The sequence below is a fragment of the Manis javanica genome, chromosome 9 (genome assembly GCF_040802235.1).
Source record: "Manis javanica isolate MJ-LG chromosome 9, MJ_LKY, whole genome shotgun sequence".
Classification (NCBI taxonomy): domain Eukaryota; kingdom Metazoa; phylum Chordata; class Mammalia; order Pholidota; family Manidae; genus Manis; species Manis javanica.
In genome coordinates, this window is record NC_133164.1 from 18,925,843 (window position 1) to 18,945,978 (window position 20,136).

At 33.5% G+C, this 20,136-nt stretch overlaps 1 long non-coding RNA gene across 1 annotated transcript in view; it reads right to left on the minus strand.

The window, feature by feature from the left end:
- LOC140843497 (uncharacterized) overlaps positions 1-19,034 on the minus strand; it is a 163,156-nt gene extending 144,122 nt beyond the window's left edge. The window contains exon 1 of the long non-coding RNA XR_012121325.1: positions 18,980-19,034. This is a non-coding gene — a long non-coding RNA (uncharacterized lncRNA). The remainder of the gene's footprint in view (positions 1-18,979) is intronic.
- Between the last annotated feature and the right edge of the window lie 1,102 nt (positions 19,035-20,136).

A 20,136-nucleotide genomic window follows, 5' to 3' on the forward strand; every position in this document is an offset into this window, starting at 1 on the left:
CCTAAGTTTGTATAAACAACCGATTTGTAAAATGTATCTTGAAACTTCTTTAAAGATAAGATGTAGGCCCTGTTCATGAGGCTAGAGGAGGATAGAGAAATAAATAAGAAAGATATAACTTGAGCATTTATTAGTACAAAGTGTTTTAAGAAAGAACTCAAATGACTTTTTCAAATGCTTTTTTTGAGAAAAAAAGCAAAAAAGATTTCATTGTGGTAGTGAATCAAAAGCTCATACATGACTGACTCGTATAAGAAATAGTCTAAATTATGAATGTATTGAAATGGTAATAAATGAAATAGTCCATTTGATTTCAGTTTTATGAAGAAACTACAACTTTAACCAGTAAGTGTGTCCTTAGGATGCAAAACAGGTCATGAATCCCTTATTAGAACATGGTATCTTTTGAATGACAGCTGAGTCTTGGCCAGATGCTGCTGTAGATCATTGGTTTGAAGTAATCCATGGATGCTAAGAGCTAAGAGCCTGGCCTATTGTGGCAAATTTTCATGTTATATGCATACTTATATACCAAATAGACTATACAGAGAAAACAAAATATCCGAAAACTCCAGGGATTCATTGTAGCCAAAAATGTAGCCTTATAAAAATAATTAAACAATGCATCAGAAATCAAAAAGGGAGAGTTTCCACATGCCAGTGAGTGTGATTCAGAGACACTCAGAGATGGCTTTTGTGGCTAGAGAGAGAATAACCAGCAAATGAGGGTGAACTGGTGTGTCCTAAAGGCCAAAACTATATTGTTGTTTGTTCATTTTGCCTTTTTTTTCCTCTTGGCTACTACTGTCACCTTTGTACTGTATATGCATCATATATGCTTTCTGCCATCTCCTACTATTGCCTTAATGTCCACATTCACACAAGAACAGCTTTCAGATAAAGGCAGAATGATGTAAGAACTATGCTCACTTAATTTTTCTGGCTTTTCATAACACTGCATGGCTAAAAGTAACCCAAGTTAATATTTGCTGTAAAGATGCAAATATGAATTTTTCTAGCTTAGTGTTGTGGTTTTCATATGAAAACTGTATATAGGGTAGGGCTGTATATAAGATAGAAAATGATTATAAATATTTGTGGATTGGGTAAATATGTATGAGACCCAGAAACATGTTTTCAGTTACGTAAGTCCAGAACATTGCTTTTTAAACTATCTGTAAAATAACATGTCCTTGTTTTCCAAAGTCAATACATGCCTACAATCATAAAAATGAATTTTCCTAAAAATAAAATAAAAATAAGAGTGATATATGAATCAAAATACATTTAGAAATGTATTATTAGATGCAATGGACATAAACTTCTGTCAGATTATTATGAGTTTTCCAGTACACTAATCTAAAATTCCTTATGCATATTTTCATGTCATTTTGGCCAAAAGTAGGCTATCATATATGACAGTTAAATCAAGTGAAAGGGACAAGAAGAAAAAGTGTTCCTATTCTGAAGAAATAGTAAATAAAATAAATGTGAAAAGGACACTGTGTACAACTTTTAAGTAAATTACTCTACATTTAATTGACCCAGGGAAAGGTCTGGTTTATTGTTGTCCTAAGTACAAGGTTTGTAAAAAGGGTGATTGCTTGATAGTCCCTTCTGCATCTCTACTCTCAGGTTGCTTATGCTGTAGCTCAGGGGATTGAATAAATGTTTTAAATGCTATTGCCAAATGGAGATTAATAGGGCAGAAAATATACTTGCAGAGGGTCTTCCCTATTTTTTGTTTCATATTTGGTGTTAATATTTTCAAAATATCTAATTTAAGTACTAATCAACATGGACTCTAGAATATAATATTTAATTTTCACTTCAAAGACCCAATAAGTTATGTTAACATCCACATGAGTGACACATTTATACAAAATAGAAAATTTTGATACATATGTAAAATGAGCTGTCAAGAAATAAAAACAAATATATTTACCATAACAAAAATATGTGAGCTGAATGTTCACATTATTAGAAGTTACGTGATGTGAAAAAGGTAATGTTAAAATAAATCACCTACAGATTAGAAAAAGAATGACATATAATTATAAATAAGACATATATATGCTGAAATCCACAAAACTAAGGTACTATAACAATATTAGTAATGTTAATATAATTAATACCAAACAACCTAAGGGCAAAATCAGTAAGAAAGAGTAATATTTGCTCTTGAAAATGTTAAATACACCAAAAGTTTAAACTAGTCATGAATAATTCTGCTTAAATGTATAAAATATTGTCATATATGTGGAAGTCCACAAAATAAGAGGAGAAACTGCCAAATAAATGATATGCGCACTTACTAGTTTCTTATTGCTGTTGAATGAAAAATTATAACAAACAATATCTTAAGGTAACATACATTTATTATCTTGTAGTTGGGTAGTCAGATGTTCAAGAGGGGTCTCTCTGGACTGAACTCAAGGTATCTAGAACATTTGTATTCTTTCCTGGAAGTTCTAGGGAATCTGTTTTCCTGGCTTTTCCAGCTTCTAGATGCTGCCCACATTTCTTGTGCTATCTCTTGATCATAGCCAAAAAAATGATTAGTTAAGTCTTTCCCACATTGCCATCTCACTGTTTTTCTCTTTCCTGTCTTACTTTTTAAATTATTAGGACCTGGGTGATTACACTGGGCTAACCTGGACAATCAAGGATGATTTTCTCACTAACAGTCAGCTGATTACAATCTTCATTCCATTTGAATTAAGGTACTCTGTTATAAGATGCCAGTACTACACATGAAATTATTTGAAAGTGGACACAGTTTAGTAATAAATGAATAGAACAAACTATAGGGCAATCATCAAAAAAAAATTTAGCAAAGTAATTAATTACTTTGCTAGAGAAATCTAAGGCTCAAGAGAAATCTTTCAAGTATTTTGAAATGAATGAAAATGGAAATACAACTTACAAAAATGTGCTTTGAGGGCATATACAGAGTATACAAAAAGAAAACTCTAAAGTCAACAATCTAAGCTTTCACCTGAGGACAGTAGGAAAACAGTTACAATTTAAATCCAAAGTAATCTAAAGAAAAGAAGAAATTACAAAGTGTGATTCAACTAAATTTAAAAGAAATGAAACAAAAAACAATAAAGAAAACAAATAAACTAAAATCTAATTCTTTGGAAAGATCAATACAATTGATAAACCTGTGGGCAAACTAAGTAAAATAAAGAGAGAAGACTCAACTTGCTAGTACCAGACATGAATGATGCAACATCACTACTGATCTCAAGGACTTCAAAAAACAATATAGGATTATGAAAAACTCTACAAACTTGATCACCTAGATGAAGGTGCCAACTTCTTGAAAAACACATTCTACCAAGCTCACACAAGAGGAAATAGATTATGTAAATAGGCCTATATCTAGTAAAGACAGTTAGTCAATAATTAATAACTTTCCTAAACAGAAATAAGGAAAACCAGGTTTCACTGGTAAATTCTATGAAATGTTTAATAATGAAATGATACTACTTCTTGGCACTATTGTCCAGAACATAGAAGCAGAAGGAACACTTCTTAGCTAGTTCTATGAGACTGCCAATACGATAAATCAGAATCAGGAAAGACGTCACAAGGAAGAAAATTACAGAACAGTATCTATCATGAATACACATGCAATAATTCTCAACAAAATGTTTACAAGCTGAACCAACAACATATAAAAAGAATTATATGCCACAACCACACGAGATTTATTCTAGGTAGGCAAATTCATTCGACATTCAAAATCAATTAATATAATCCTTCCCATCAGCAGGCTAGAGAAGTCATATGATCATGTTAGTTGATGCAAAAAAGTTTTTTTACAAAACCCTACATGCATTTACGATAAAAACTCTCAGCAAACTGGGAATAGAGGGACATTCCCCCATTTTAAGAATGTCTACAAAAACCCTACAACTCACATTACATTTAAATGTGAGACATTAGAAGGAAAAAATATTTACAAAACACTTACCAGATAAAGGAGTTGTATCCAAAGTAAATATTCCTTAAAGTCAATAATATGAAACCAAACCAGAACAAAAAAAGATCTGAAGAGGTATCTCACCAAAGAAGATATACAGATGGAAAATAGCACATAAAAAGGGTCTCAAAACATATGCAATCAGGGAATGGCACTAAAATAAGGTACTACCTCACACTAGTAGACTGGCAAAAATCCAAACCAGAGACACCACCAAATGCTAGTGAGGTTGTGGAGCTGCAGGGACGCTGATTCATGGGTGGTGGGAATGCAAAATGATAGAGCCACTTTTATATGCAGTTTGGCAGCTTCTTACAAAGCTAAAAATAAAATAAACATTGTCATACAATAGGATTCAGAAATTGTGCTCCTAGCTATCTATCTAAATGAGTTGAAAATTTCTGTATACTAAAAGGTTTGAACATGAATGTTTACAGAAGCTTTATTCATAATTACCACACGCTGGAAGCAACTAAGTGTTTCTTCAGTAAGTGAATGGTCAAATTGTGGTACATCCCACACAATGAGTTATCTATAACAAGAAAGGAGTTATCAACCTAGGAAAGGACATGTAGGAATCTTGAATGGATTCTTAACTAAGGAAGTCAGTCTGAAAAGTCTATGTATTATATGATTCTAACTGTAGACATTCTGGGAAAGGCAAAACTATAGAGAGAGTAACAATATTAGTGGTGGCCAGGGACTCAAGGTGAGGGAGGGAGGGAATAAAAGATGGAGCACAGAGGGTTTTTCAGAATATTCTGTATGATACTGTAAAGGTGCATTCATGACATAATTCATTTGTCAAACCCATGATTGATACCACACTAATAATGCAGGATGTTAATATGGGAAACTGAGGCGGGAGAGGAGGTATGTGGAAACTGTACTTTCTGCTCAACTTTTCTCTAAACCTAAAACTACCCCCCTCCCCAAATAGTCTATTAACAAAAAAATCCTATCACACCCCAGTCACAATCCAAAGTTGAATTTCTGAATATAAATATTACAAATTAGTATTCTATTCACATGCAGAGTTTTTTTAAATTTATTATATAAAGGTTAGAATTGCTTATTATGCCTTTCATCCAACAAAATGCCTGCTTTGGAGAATCACATAATCAACATGTCTAAAAATGGCTCATTTAGAGATAACAGGGAAAAAAAAGAAACCTTATTAATTGAAAACCATTTTTCACTGCCCTCATTAAAATAATTATTGGAGGACTATCAGTTTAACTGTTTGCCATCTTTTAGTCTCCCCAGGGGTCTATATGGCCAAGTCTAATTCACTCTGTAACTGGACATGCAGATTCTTTTAAAATTCAGAGACATACAAAATATACCAGATTTTTCATATTCCATGACAAGAGAGTAGATTGAACAGTGATGAGCAGTCTTTGTTCCATATGTTCTGTTTAAATCTTGCCAATTTCAATGTTGCAAAAGGTGCGAATAAAATGAACTATCTATTTTTCATTCTGTATGATTCTGGAGTAAAGGAAATTGCTTTCACATTTGGGGGTCAATAAAAAAGTATAATATAAAGTTTAATTTAAAGTGAGTCTTAAATAAGATCATTTGTAAAATAGGAAAAAAAGGAGCACATAAGTCATAGCAGATGCAAGGGGTTTGGTGAAGGCAAAGCAAAGGCAATACTGGAAAATTATGCTGCAGAAGGATAAAGATTGGTCACTGCAGAATGGTGAGTTATTTAGATTGGGGAACAACTAAATGTAAAAGGAAACTAAGGATTCTTTAAAAATGCAAAATTCAAATTCGGCAACGCTGTTATCTTTCCCGTGTTGAAGCAAAAATAAGGAGTATGTACAGACAAGGTGCGGTGGCCATGAAAATAAGTAAGACATTGCCATTTGAGGGGGGTTGGTAGCTTGGGTCTTGCAAATAAGGGTTAATAGCAATCTGATTGTTCTGTTTTACCAAATCCCATTTGAGAAGATTGCAGGAGGGCAAAGTAGAAATGCCCAGTAGTCTGTGGATTCTAACAATCAAAAGAATCATCAGATTGCTGATAAAATTTGGAAGATATACAAACAAGTGTTATATTTGAATGAATGAGATCCCCAGAGATTAAACTGAATTAAACAATAGCTAAGTGCTGAAAGAGTGAGAGTAAGAATGTGGACGTTTCCCTGGCTTGGCTATACGAAGGGAGCTGATGCTGCTCTGTCAGCTTGGCGAGGTGCACCTGAAGCCCTGAGCCAAAAAGAGTGAAATGGCTCTGCAAAATGCAGTTAGTCTGTGGGGCTTAATAACGAATGAATAGCTAGTTCTTTTTTTTTTTAATCTTAAATCTACTTAGTATGTTTTACTATACCCTTTGTATATAACGGGTTTCATGAATGGGTGTTGTTATATCGATAATATAATATGCTAGAAACAGTATGATCAGAATTGCAATTGAAAATTAGTTTGTGTGTTTGTGAGATTCAGCCTGCAACTCATGGCTTCAAGTTATTATTCGTCTGACAAAAAATTCTATTAAAAACATCACACTTTTTCTTTTAAGTTTGCTTAAAATTTTTCGTATTTTTGATTTAAAGAAAATCTTTTATATCTTAAAATCTTTTATATCTTTTCCAAATTGGTATAAAATGTTCTCTCTAGTTGACCAGCTTTCCAAGTCCATTACCTCTTTAAAATTTGAATTCCTTAATATTTCATAAAATAATGGAAGAGATTGTTTAACTATGACATGTTTTCCTTAATTCTTTAGATACTTTAATATTAATTTTTTAAAGTGGAGAATTTAAAAATCTACATCACATTAATTAACATATCAGTCACTACAAAGATCTTAGAGTTGCAAGGCTTTGTCTGTGTGCTTTGGTTTCCATTTGGCAGTTGTAATTTGTACATCATAAATCCCAAGATGAATATTCAACACCAGTACAAGTTAGGTGAATTCAAACTGCATCTACACACTTATGATCACTGTGTTAGTAATTTGCTAAAATTTCCCCCTTAAAATCTATTTGAAGTATATCCAAAAAATAAAAATACATAGTACATATATATGTATGTATATAAAGAGTATATACTGTGTGTGTATGTATGTAGACAAGGTAACTTTTCTACTTCTTGAGAAAAATAATACTTATACAACTCCAAGGTTTAATTTACATGTTTGGTGATAAGATGTTTCTACAAAGTAGTGTCAATTTGCATCAGAAATTCTACTCGTAAGTTTTCTGCATTTCATGATTTCTCACATAACTTGAATATCTTTGCTCAAATGGCATATACTCAATGAGATTTACTTTGACTTCTCTTTTTAAAATTACCCTCCATACCCTTACACAAGGCTGTTATTTTTCATGTAGCATTTATCACTGTCTATTAGCCTGTGTAATTTATTTACAATAATTTTTATTCTTGATGCCAGAAAAGCAGATATTTCTTGCCTTTTGTGCTCAAGTCCAAGAGCCTACAACAGGGACTGACATATAATAAAAATATTTTTGAAGGAATAGCTGAAAGGACAGATGAATGGCTAAATTTGCTTACACTTTCTCAAATTCTATGAAAGATTTTTATGTCTATATATAAACTCCTAAAGACAAATAAATTACATTTAAATTCACTGAAGAACATACATATCTTCAAAGAGAGAAAATAAACCAAGGCATTACCACACATCTAATTATAGAGAGAAAATAAATGGTAATCCAACTTTAATAAGATTATCATTTTTGAAGAAGAAAGGGCATCCTGCCTGGTGGTAGATTCCAGTGCAGACGATCATTCCTGATAAGGCCGCCACCATGTTCAGAAGGAGCAGAAATCAACCAGTCTGCTGAAGGCGTGTAGCTCTGCCTGTAGTTGCGATTCAGTCTATCCACTCCACTCTTGTTCGTGGGACAGGTGGTACAGTTACAGTTTTTTAATGACTGTTTGGAGTAGAGCACTTGTTGTCTAAAGTTTTTCTGTCTTGTTAGGTTACCCCTAGGTTAGGTCAGGTTGCTTTTCTGACTAGCTTGGGTGACATTAGTCTGCACCCATTTTCGTTTCCAACTGCTGGTTTCTTCAGCTTCAACCCCTGATAAACAAGGCAGAAGCAAACGGGGGAAACTCACCACCCAGTCAGTTGTGGGGATCCCGAGGTCTCTTGCTGATGAAGTCCCTAGCTCGTAAGGTTTTTGCTCTTCAACCTTCAAAGAGTATTTTATTTTATTTTTAGTATTTTTTACTGTTTATTTCATATATAATGTCAAGAGGTTTTAATTTTTTTATTAGATGGAAGAAAAAAGAAAAGCACTTCTAGTTTATATTCCTGGAAACTGTTCTAATTCAATGGTAAAGACTATTCTCCCTTAAAAATTTCTTTATTTTTCATTCTTAGAAATGGTTTCACAAATTTATCTGGAAAAGTTCAACAACTGAAATTTTTATGATTCTTTTTATTTTTATACTGCCATGCTTAACCAAAACTTCCCTTTCTGAAATTAGCAAATGTAATTCTGGCACAATATAAATTATTTTATTGAGACCAGAGTACAAATAATTTGTAAGAATGTATAAATCAAGCTACAATATTTCTTCCTGCCAGAATAAATATTTTAAAAAATTGAAATAAATGTTCCTGCATACTGAGTCTAAATTATATTTTCACTAAATTAAATGAACAAAACAGCAGATAATTTTTGTCTTCATGTGTTTCTCAATTACACTTTAGCTAACTTTTACTATTTAAAGTGGTAGTAGAAATGGTGGCACTTTCATTCCTAGTATGGAAGTTTTAAAACAATGTATTTGCACAACAAACAATATAGACCTTATAAAAGTTTGACTGTTTCATGTATGCCCACATATCTTCCTCTGTAGAACTAACACTAATGTGTATTTAACTTGTTGTCTTTGAATGTCATAGATGTTTTGAGACTGAGGTTATCTCTCTTATTAGATCATAGTTTATTTTCCTACCACATAAGATCATAACTGCTATTGAACGTGGTAGATACAATGAAAATGCAAGTGAGGATGTGAGGACACAATTTATCCATCAAGATTGGTTGAGAACTAATACTTAATTGATCATCAGTTACTTTATAAGGTTAAATATTTGCAATGACAAGGAAACTCAAGGAAAGGTAGCATAACTGAATCAAAATGGCTGTACGAAACACTAGTGAAGAGACTTTACAGAGAGCGTAAATGTTTAATAAGACAAGGCACATACTAATGCACACACACACTCTGTGTATATGTACATATGTTTAAATAAATGGGTCCTTTCACTCTTTTAAATTAATTTCATATTAACTGACAAAAACTGTTTTTGTTGCCTGAACTTTACTGAAATATAATAATTTTAACATACTTTCTAAACTGCATTTCACACAGTGGAAATACCTGTTTCTGAAAAAATCCATATGAAGTTTCTGTCAGTTTGTCAGTCTACCTCATATAAATAGCCAGAGATATTTTAAAATAATTTTGAAAAGTATATTTCAATACCTTAAAATACAACTAATACAGGACATATATAAAACTCACACTTTGGGTCATAATTGAAAGAAATAAAAAGAAGTTATCTTGTGGACCGACCAAGCAGAATGCTCTAAGAGGCTTGTAGAGAAATATTCTAGGACTTTGTCATTCCATATGGACACCAGCCACATGTGGCAACTGAGGACTTGAAATGGTGCCAATGAAACAGGAACTATGTTTTTCATTTTCTTTAATAGTAAATATTTTAAATTAAGAAAACTGAAGCAATATAAATTACAGATCAAGTATTGTCCATGAAAATTGAGCCCTCAATTTGAGATATTCTATAAGTATAAAATACACATTGGACTTCAAAGACAATGCACAGAATGTAAAACATTTTATTAGTTAATTTTTATATTGATATGTTAATATAATAATTTTTAAATGGGTTAAATACAATATACTATTAACACAAATTTTACAGTTTTACCATTTGTTTAATGTCACTGCCAGACAATATAAATTTATGTATGTCTCAAATTGCATTTCTATTGAACACCATTATTCTAAGTGTATTAAATGGTTTTAGAAGCAAGAAGCAAATTGTGATGTCTCCCATGTTCCCTAACGGTACTTCTCAAACTTCAATGGGCTTGCAAATCTCAGAGTGAACTTTGTTAAAGTGCAGTTTCTTGATTCCATAGGTCTAGGGAAGGGCTTGAGAGCCTCCGTTTTTAACAAAGTCCCAGTGGAAGGGGAATCATACTCTTCAGTACAACCTTGAATAAAGGAGATGCCTGAAAGTAAGGAGTTTGTAATGATTTGGAGAACTTTCATATGGGCAAATTTAAGGTTTTTGCTGTAAAATAAGGAACAGCAAGAATATGTTTGTTTAAAATAAGTAATGTATTTTCTGAGCAACTCCAGGAGGCAAGGCACTATGAAAAAATCATCAGATGACAATAAAGAAACACAGGTCTTTTTGGTCTCAGCCTAAGTACTGCCAGCTCAAAGAGGCTTTCTAGGTCCAAGAGGCAAATAGATCCTTGTTTTCTGTTCCCTATACTTTTTTAACATCTTTTTCATTAACCTTCTCAAAAATCAGAAGAGCTTATTTGTATGTTCTATTTATTTATTTCTCCCCAAGTAGAATATACACTTCATGAGGGCAGGCATCATGTCAACCTAGTTCCTCAACACTGAGTAAGCCTCCAGTAATAGTTATTGAGTTTCTCTGCTTTAAGAAGAATAGAAAAGAGGAAGATAATGTCCACATGGGTGATTTCTGTGTATAGGTATCCTTTTTTAAAAAATATTTCACATTCATTTTTCCTCTTTTCTCAAACTATTTCAGAGAAGTCATTTCAAAATTCATAACTAGAAAATACTTTATTTTAATCTCTAAATGGAGCTATAATCTGACAGAGTATTTCATTGTAATCCTGGATACAGTCATTAGGGAAGCCCCCTGGCTGGCCGCTACCTCTAAAGCTCTGCCTTCCGCTCAGTCACTCCCTCACTGCAGGCACACACTGACTTACAGAAATTCACAATCCCTCAGACCCTGACGCTCTATCAGTCACCCTGTGTTCAAACACAGGACCTCTCAGACCTCACACACCTTGCACAGTCGTGGGGATGCAGGCATCCGTGTTTATGCACCACGGCTCACTCCCTCTGCTCTCTCACACACTCACGCACTCACACCCAAGCCCTCTCATCTGGTTCCAGTCTCCCTCTCTCCAGCGCCTCTACTCTCCATCTCTGACTCCCTTCGCTTTCCTCTTGGTCGCTCACTGACACTAGCTTTCTTCTCTCCAATAAAAGTGTCCTTATAATCAAGATCCTCAAGAGTAAGTTGCGAAATCAATCTCCACATACTTAAGGCTACCTAATCGCTCCTCGATCTCCTTCATTAAGATTGCCATTATTAACTATACCAAAACTTCTCCAGTTTGGTCACCAATAATCTAATTGATAATTGCAGTGGGATATTTCAGTGCCACCTTCCCTTTCTAATCTTGTTACCTGGTACTCATGGTCAAAAGTTCCTCATCCCTTATTGCAATTCCCTGCTGAGGCCCTGGGTGGGATTGACTTGTCATTTGCTGTCTTTTCTTCCACTTCTACTGTTTATGGCCTAAAAGCTGGTTCTCCCTGACCCCCTGTACTTCTCAGACTACTCATAGTCGATGTGCCAATCCATTTACATGGAGTATATTTCTCTCTATATAAAGACATAATCCAAATCTGTATTTCCAAACTAGCTAGCTGAGCTGACTACCTGTACATTCATGGAACCACACACTATGAAAATACAACTCAACATTAAATTCTTCATCTCCATGCTCAAAGCTACCGTGTCTCATTAAGTTATAGAGTAGTTATAATTAGGCCATCCTCCCAGTCTCTAAAGCCAGATACCATTTCTCCCACAGTCCTATTCTCCTCAGCCAACAGTAACCATATATTTTTCTCTAGATTCAACACACCAGACTCTACTGTTCTTACTCCTACGATGGCAATACTGTCTTAAATATTTCTCTGGCTGGTACCAAACTCTCTCAAACAGCTCTTTCTCTTTTTTATTCTGAAATACAATTATTTGTATACTGTGCCTTTAAAAATTATTTGGTAGCAATAAACTGTATAGAGAATCATGTCCAAACTTCCCTGTAGCCCAAAATTCATGTCATGATTTTACCTGTATTAACTTCTAGATAGGGGGATGTAACTTGTTTCTTACTCTAGCCATATAGAATTACTGGCAGTTTCCCAATACTTTGTATTGTGTCTTGCTCTCTGCTAACTCTGCTAAGCTATGTCTTCTGGCATGGCATAGCATTGTATATATGACTATATTATCTTACAGTTTTAAATTTCTCTGTGTTTAGAAGCTACATGTTGCCATCAAAAGCACAAGGAATATGCAATAGCAAACTATAATAAATCCAGCCAATATATTTGTTTTATTCACTATCTGTACCACTTAGCACAGTGCCAAACTTATAAGTAATATGGGTTTCATAAACAAATGAATCAAATGTCCTGTTTAAGTCCTAGCTCCTTAGCTTATGCTGCCACTGGGAAAATTATTTAAATTGACATTTAAATTCTGATATATCTATACCTACCATTAGATTTCTATCTTATCTCTGTGTTTATAAAAACAGAAAAAAAAAGATATTTTTCATTTTCACTTACTTAACTTTAGGAAAGTTGACCTGAAACTTACATAAACATAAGACTGCAAAAATAACTTATTTTCCATACATCAAATATAATCAAGTGTAATGTGTAATTGCAAACAAGGAGATCAAATGCTTTCATGCTTGATGGGAACACAGGTTCAAACAATGAACTTCTGCAGTATCAGCAAAAGGAAGTGACAAATACTAACTAACGGATGTCTTGCCAGAACATGTATGACTAGTTATTTTTTCATACATTAAAATACCCAGTCACTTCTACACTCGTAAATCCTAGCCAATAAAGAACATTGTAACTAGAGAGAAACAATATTTAGAAACCATATTTTAGAGGGAAATGATCATAACTGCATATTTATAAGCATAAAAAAATGAAATAGAACCAAACAGTAACAATGAATGTTTACTTCAGAAAAGTCAGCAAGGTTAGCTCTCTGTACCTGTAAGTAAGAAGCATTTCCAATACTTGCAAGTACTTAGAATAATATGTATACAAGCTTTCATTTGGTAAGAAAACACTGAGAAGTTAATAACTTAAATATTACTGCTTAATTATTTTAAAGTCATTTCATTGTCTCTGCTACAAAGGAAATGAAAATAAGTGCAATAGAAAAAAATGAATGACACCTCCTGATATTTTAAAAACTTTCCCATATGTGAACTATTTTAGCTAGTGTATATATTATACACATATTGTATGTCTATACCACATAAGACAGATATTCTAATTCACTAAATGTGGAAGTGAATTTTACCTTTTCTTTCCCCCTAAAAACACTTCATTTCTGAAAAGTATTTTCAGCTACTTACAAATATGCATACTAGAATATTTCAGAATACATTATTATCAAATCACCTGGAAAAAATACAAAGATCACACACACACACACACAATAAAGCCTAAGTTGCTATTGCTACAAATATTTATGTTGAGATATTGGACTACTGATGGGAAACAGCCACATTTTTGGCCCTGAGGCTTCCTTTGTTCGTTTATTTTATTTTTTAAATTTTTTATTAGTCATCAAAAAGAATGAAATAGTTAAAACAAAATCCAAAATAGTTTACAGAAATTACAGTGTATATGAGATAAAAATGAATTAATTACCGAGGGCCTGCAATTTCTTCTACTGAGTCATGAACTATTTTCCTCCTGAATTCCCTTTAAGAGAACATTTTTTATTTTAGTTAAAAGAACAGTGAGTATTTGTGAGATAATAGAAGATATATATACTGGTCTCTGCCCCCGGATCCTGGCAGGGAGCTGCTGAAACCCTTGTAATTTCCTGGGCCATAGGAGTTTCTTTTGTTCTAATCAGGCGGCCATGGGTGGGCAATGGGCACCAGAAAGAGCAGGCCTCGATTAGAAGCTTGGAATTTTCAGCGTTGCCCCCGCTCTCTTGAGAAGGGAGAAGAGCTGAAAATGGGTTGATGATTGATCATGCTATGTGAGGAAGCCTCATAAAAATCCCAAAAGCAAGAGGTTCAGAAAGCTTCAGTGTTGGCAAATGTTGTGGCACTTGGAGAGCAGTACCATTTAATTTATAAACAAAAACAGAGAGATTACTGCTCCATAAAATACTTCAGCATGCTTTTCTTCATAGAAAATGCATCTGAAGATATAATCAGATGTATTTTATGCATCTGTTTGAAAGACACTCACAGCATTATTGCTACTAGAAGCAACCACTCTAAACTTCAACAGGAGTCTGGAGTGTCCTATTTGTGGTAACATTTCCAAGGGATCAATGTCTGTCTGTGTCTGGGATAACCATATGTGTCTGTGAACTACACACAGAGTTTAACTTATGAATTGAATTCATCAGAATTTAATGAATGACTAATATGTGACCTGTTGAATGCCAAATGTGCATATGCGCAGGTGCATAATGTAGACGTGAGAGCGTTTATATGAGTGCGTCATGAGCATGTCTATGCTGGGGGATGCTGCACAAACTCTAACTCTTCAAGTACAGACTACGCAGTGGGCAGTCATGCTCACTGAGGAAAATCTAGGCTTCGTAAGTCTCTTCTCATAATTACGTCAAGATTTGTTTATAAATGTATTTATCACATGGCTTTATAATGTTAGGAATTTCAAACAGTTGAACAAAAGGAGCAATTGCTAATGAATAGCTAAGGTTTAGTCAGTTTTGTTAGGCTTTGTTTTTCCCTTTTCCTTGTGCATTGGTTAACTGAGTGACATTCCAGTTTATAAATGCTGTCTTCCTTTTGGGTAGTCACGATTTTAATTTACTAAACTTCTTGTTAATCTACAGTCTCTTCCCTTTAATTTTTCATTAAGGATGGTGTTTCTGAATCTTAAATATTAGTCCTGGGGTTCTTTAACAATGGAATTGGGGGCTTTTGGGACACTGGGAGAAAGTAAGATTATAAATGCTCTATTACACATATTTCCCTCAGAACAGGGTTTGCACAAAATTTCAGACATTTTTCAAGGTTTATGAACTTTTTCCATGAGGTATGGATGGTTTCAGGTACATTATATAATGCAATTTTATAATATATTAATTTATATGAAGAAACCAGATTTCAGTCTTGATATCTATGATAATAGATATTATATAACACAATGAATGTTCACAATTCTATTCTCTTCTGACTCTGCATAATACTTCTCTATGCCTATCTATACATATTCAATATTTCATGTCTGAATTAAGTTCTTAAGTCATCTCTAATTACTGGTAGAGTAATTTCCAATCATTTCTTTTGATTTGGGAAGATGCTTTACCTGTAAAATCCTTAAAGCCAGTGACAAGTTCAAACTGTGCTGTTACTGGTATATCGTTTAAAGATACAGACTTCCCTATTAATTTATCTTAAGGCTACTGCTAATTATATTTAAGCTAATTTCTAAGTTGAGCGAAGTTTAGAAAAGATCACTGTGTGTGTGTTTGTGTGTACATGCAGAATTTTATAACTGCAGATGTAAGAAATACTAGCATTAAAGCAGAAGTGTTTAAACAAATAATAAACCACTTCAAATGGTTCTCCCAAGTCCCTCTGGGAGGCTCCACAGGGATTCAAGTAAATTTAGGCATTTTGGAAAGGAATGAATTTTATAATTGCATTCATAGTGGGAGGGCTGCTAGCATCTTTATTTATAAGAAGGAATAACTGTTGCACCTGTTTGTTTGGAGTTGTGACAGAGAAGGGATCTTGATACATTTTTCTCTCACAGCTTCATCGTGAGATGCTGAAAATATGGTTTCTCTACTTGTCACCTTTCTGAAAATGTGGTCTATCCACTGTTACCAGTAGTTTCTATCAGAGTGACAGCAGGAACTATGTGGGGAGTGAGGGGTGGGGGGAGGCAGGGAATCCCTTTTTCTGTAATCATTCCAACTTGTGCAGAGACAAAAGCTATTTTATTGATTCATCCTTACAAGAAAGGGAAGATGAAAGATATGTTCAAACTCAGAAATCTTTCAGCTAATGTAGGTTTAAAACACTTATTGCACTTACTGAAAATAAACTCTGTAGGATAATGGTAAACAGTGTTTAAGGTGTTTTACAGTAATTGATAGCAAAATTATAAAAAGGTGTGATGACTGATAAATTATGCACCTCCCATTCTAATAAAGGAATGAAGGAAGGTACTTCCTATAGCTACCTCATATATTAATTAAAAATTATGGAAACATTGTTGCTTGAAGACATTGAGTAAATTGTTCTTAGAATGTACATTTATTGTGCTAATATAAACTGGAAATAATATGGATTTCTGTGATAAATTTACAATGTAAAGAATAAATCTAATACACTCCTCCATTAAGTTATTGTATTTTCCATTCTTTCTTCCATTCATAACTATTTTCATTTTTCATTGCTCCTGCATCTACCTCACCAATGTCCTCTCTCATACCACATTTTCTGTATCCTTCCCTTCTTAATTTTTGTGACCTCAGTCAAATATAACAAATATTTAACAACACTGGTTCTGCAGGATCTAAGCTAGGAAGGTCAACTGGTCTTTAGAGACCTTTACAAGACACCCCTTCCTCCCCACTTTCATATCCTCTTCATCCTCCTTTCTCCTTTAGTCCATTGCTAGTGTTGTTACTATATAGTCCATAAATGTGCTCACAATGGGAGACCAACAAAACTAAGAGTTAAAAATGAAATAGGTTTATATTACATTTGTTTCTTTCTAGCACACCAGAAAGACAGAATGTGTTTAATATTACATAGAATAAATGCTGTTATCTTCTTGACAATTAGCTTAATACTATGATTCCCTAAATGGATTGTGATTCATTTGGTACTAGCAAATAAGTGGTATTGTACTTTATTAACTGATTAACATAAGTTCACAGGAGCATCTTGCAATGGTATCCATGTTAATAAATTATAAACATTGTTTGAGAATCTGTGTGTGACTAAATGATCCTGTTACTGGCACGTGCACGCAAAATCAACAAACTCTGCCTTTCATATCCAACACTTGCATGATTTTTTAATTAAGTTTTACTTTTAAAAGTTTATAGGGTATCAAAGAAACTATCTCTTACAAGGCAAACTGTGTATATACCTTAATGCTCTTTTGGAAGTAAATGTTAATTTAGTCACTGGATATTTGTTGGGTACCAGGCATTGTGCTCAGTGCTGAGATTACAGACACAAAGAACACAAGCACGGTTCCTGACCACATGGAGTTTACTTTAAAATGGAAAAGAGAAACAATACATCCTTAACAGACACGTGTAAATGACTACAGATTAGGACAAAGCCTATGAAGGAAATGAACAATCATTTGTAAGGGAAAATAATGGAGAGTATTTTCTATATAGGTCAGAAACATCCTTTGTGAGTCTCCTGTGAAGAAGTGAAGTTTCTATTGCAATTTGAAGAATGGGGCTGTGCAACAGACTGAAAAGTTTTTGTCCCTCAAAATCTCATATGTTGAAACCTGATTCCCAGTGTGATGGTTTTAGGAGGTGTGGATTTTGATAGCTAATTAGGTCATAAGGGTAGATCCTTTAATAGGATTAGTGCCTTATGATAGAGACCCCAGAGAGCTCTCTTAACTTTTCTGTCATATGAGATCAATCCATGACAAGGAGAGCAATTCTAAATATACATGCACCAAAAAACAGAACTTCAAATTATGTGAAAGAAAAACCATAGAACAAAAGAGAAACAGACAAATCCACAATTATAGTTGAAGACTTCAACTACTCTTCCTCAACAATTGTTGGAATAACTACCAAGAATATTAGAAATAATGTAGAAAAAGTTAACAATATTAACCAGCACAATTTAGTTGACATTTATAGAATATTCTATGTAATAAGAGCAGAATAAGCTTTGTATTTTATGATGTTCAAGGAACTTTTACCAGAACAGACCAAATACTGGGCCATAAATAAAATATCTATACATTTACAAGAATTGAAATTATACAAAATGTGTTCTCCAAGGAATCAAACTAGAAATAAATAATAAGATAACAGGAAAATCTCCAGATACTTGGAACAACACATTTCTAATCGAGGTAAAAAAGAAGAAGTTTTAAGAGAAATTTAAAAACAAATACACTGAACTGAAAGTAAACAGCATATAACATTTAGAAATTTGTGGGACATAGCTAATGCAGAACTGAAGGAGAAATTTGCAACACTGAATGCATGCATTAAGAAAAAGCCTCAAGTTAATAATCTAAATTTCTACCTCAAAAACCTAGAAAAATAAGAACAAAATAAAAATGCATTGTGGACATAAGACTTTTTCATATATGTTATTTTCAAATACATTCTCTGAGTTTTTTACATTTCTTTATATTCACTTAATGTTTTTTTAAAGAAAGAGTATTTAATTTGGACAAACTCCATTTTGCTATGACTACAAAATCCTGGCAGTAATTGTACCCCATGTACAAAAAAATTCCTGAACTTTCACCCCAGGTGTAATTTACAGGAGCAGTGAGTGATCCAAGAATATCAGTTCCTCTCTGTGCTACCGGTACACATTGAGGCAAGGAGGGAAAAAGAAGAAAAATGAAGACAGCCAAGCATTCTTCTGATGATTAAGTTTGAATTGAAAAGGCTTCTCATGCATATGCACTGATGTCTAACAGGTTGTCAACTGTAGGACTTTACCACAAAGAAAGCTAAGGTAGTTTGGGATTTGGTAAGGAAAAAGAAACTAAATATGTGATGCGTTCCAAGGAATTAATCAGATTGCTACAAAAAAAAATCACAGATATACCGTTTATAGTTTATATCTTTAAACTCTGTGTAGCATTTCCTTTTGCTATATTTTGCCCTCAGTGCACAAGCAGCATCAAATTCCTCTACGTTACCTGGTGTTTAGAGTAGGGCTGGTTTCCTCACTGTCTGCTCTCCTTTGGCCTTCCCTTACCTGTCTCAGTGAGTCTCCTATGCTTTTGTATCGCTCACAATGGTTTCCTTTATGATGGGTGCTGGTAGAGCTCACCCTCTGACTAAGCCTCTTTCTTAGGTTCACGCTTATCCCTGGATTTTGGTGGGGGTGGTCTTCTCATGCTCCTACATTTCCCCCAGTTGTCATTCTGGGCTCTGAAGGTGGCCTGCCCTCTCTTCAGGAACAGAAATTTGTTTTCTCCAGCTCCCTTTTCCAGCTGTAATGTGTTTTCACAAGTGTTAAAAAATCTCATCCTATTAATGCACAAAGTAAATGAATATTTTAAACACTTTTCTTTCTCTCGTATGTCCACATAAACATTAAAGTTGGTTACAACACTCCTTATCTTTCTATTTAGTCCTGAAGTTGCATTTTATTATAATGTTAAGGTTAAAAACACACATTTACACCTAGTTTAAATTCAGGCTTTTGTTACTGTTTTAGAGGATTTTGTTATTTCAGAGTTTTGTATTAATGTTTTAGATGCATTTTATATTGTATTAATGTTTTAGATGCATTTTATTATTTTTGAAATTAGAATGTAGTATGATAAAGAATCATAAGGCTATTGTTAGGATGAAAAATCCCTAATTGTTTTCTATGTGATTATTAATGTTATTTTCCTGAGAGACAATCTATTCTAAAAAATAATGATCTAATAATTTTTGTCTCTATAGGTCAGAGTTTACTGAGATCCTTAAATAGACAAAGATAAAAAATGAATAGAAAAGTGCTTAACTTACATACATGACATAGTTGACTAAAGGAAATATCCACACTGGGAAAAATTGCAGAGTATATAGATATAATTTTTCTCATTTAAAAATTTCTTAGATTAACTTTTCCCAGACTGAATAAAAGTCAACTACGCTGAAGAATTTATACTTTTTTTGAGATGGATTAGTTAAAATCCTAAATAGAAATAAAGATAACCATTTTTCCTGACATATGAACATATATGTCATAATTATAATGAATGAAATTGTTAATGGATAATATCTCAATTTCCAAACTTGTGTTTATCTATACTGATGAAGACAAAAAGGAATGGTAAAGAGAGAAGAAATTAATTTAATG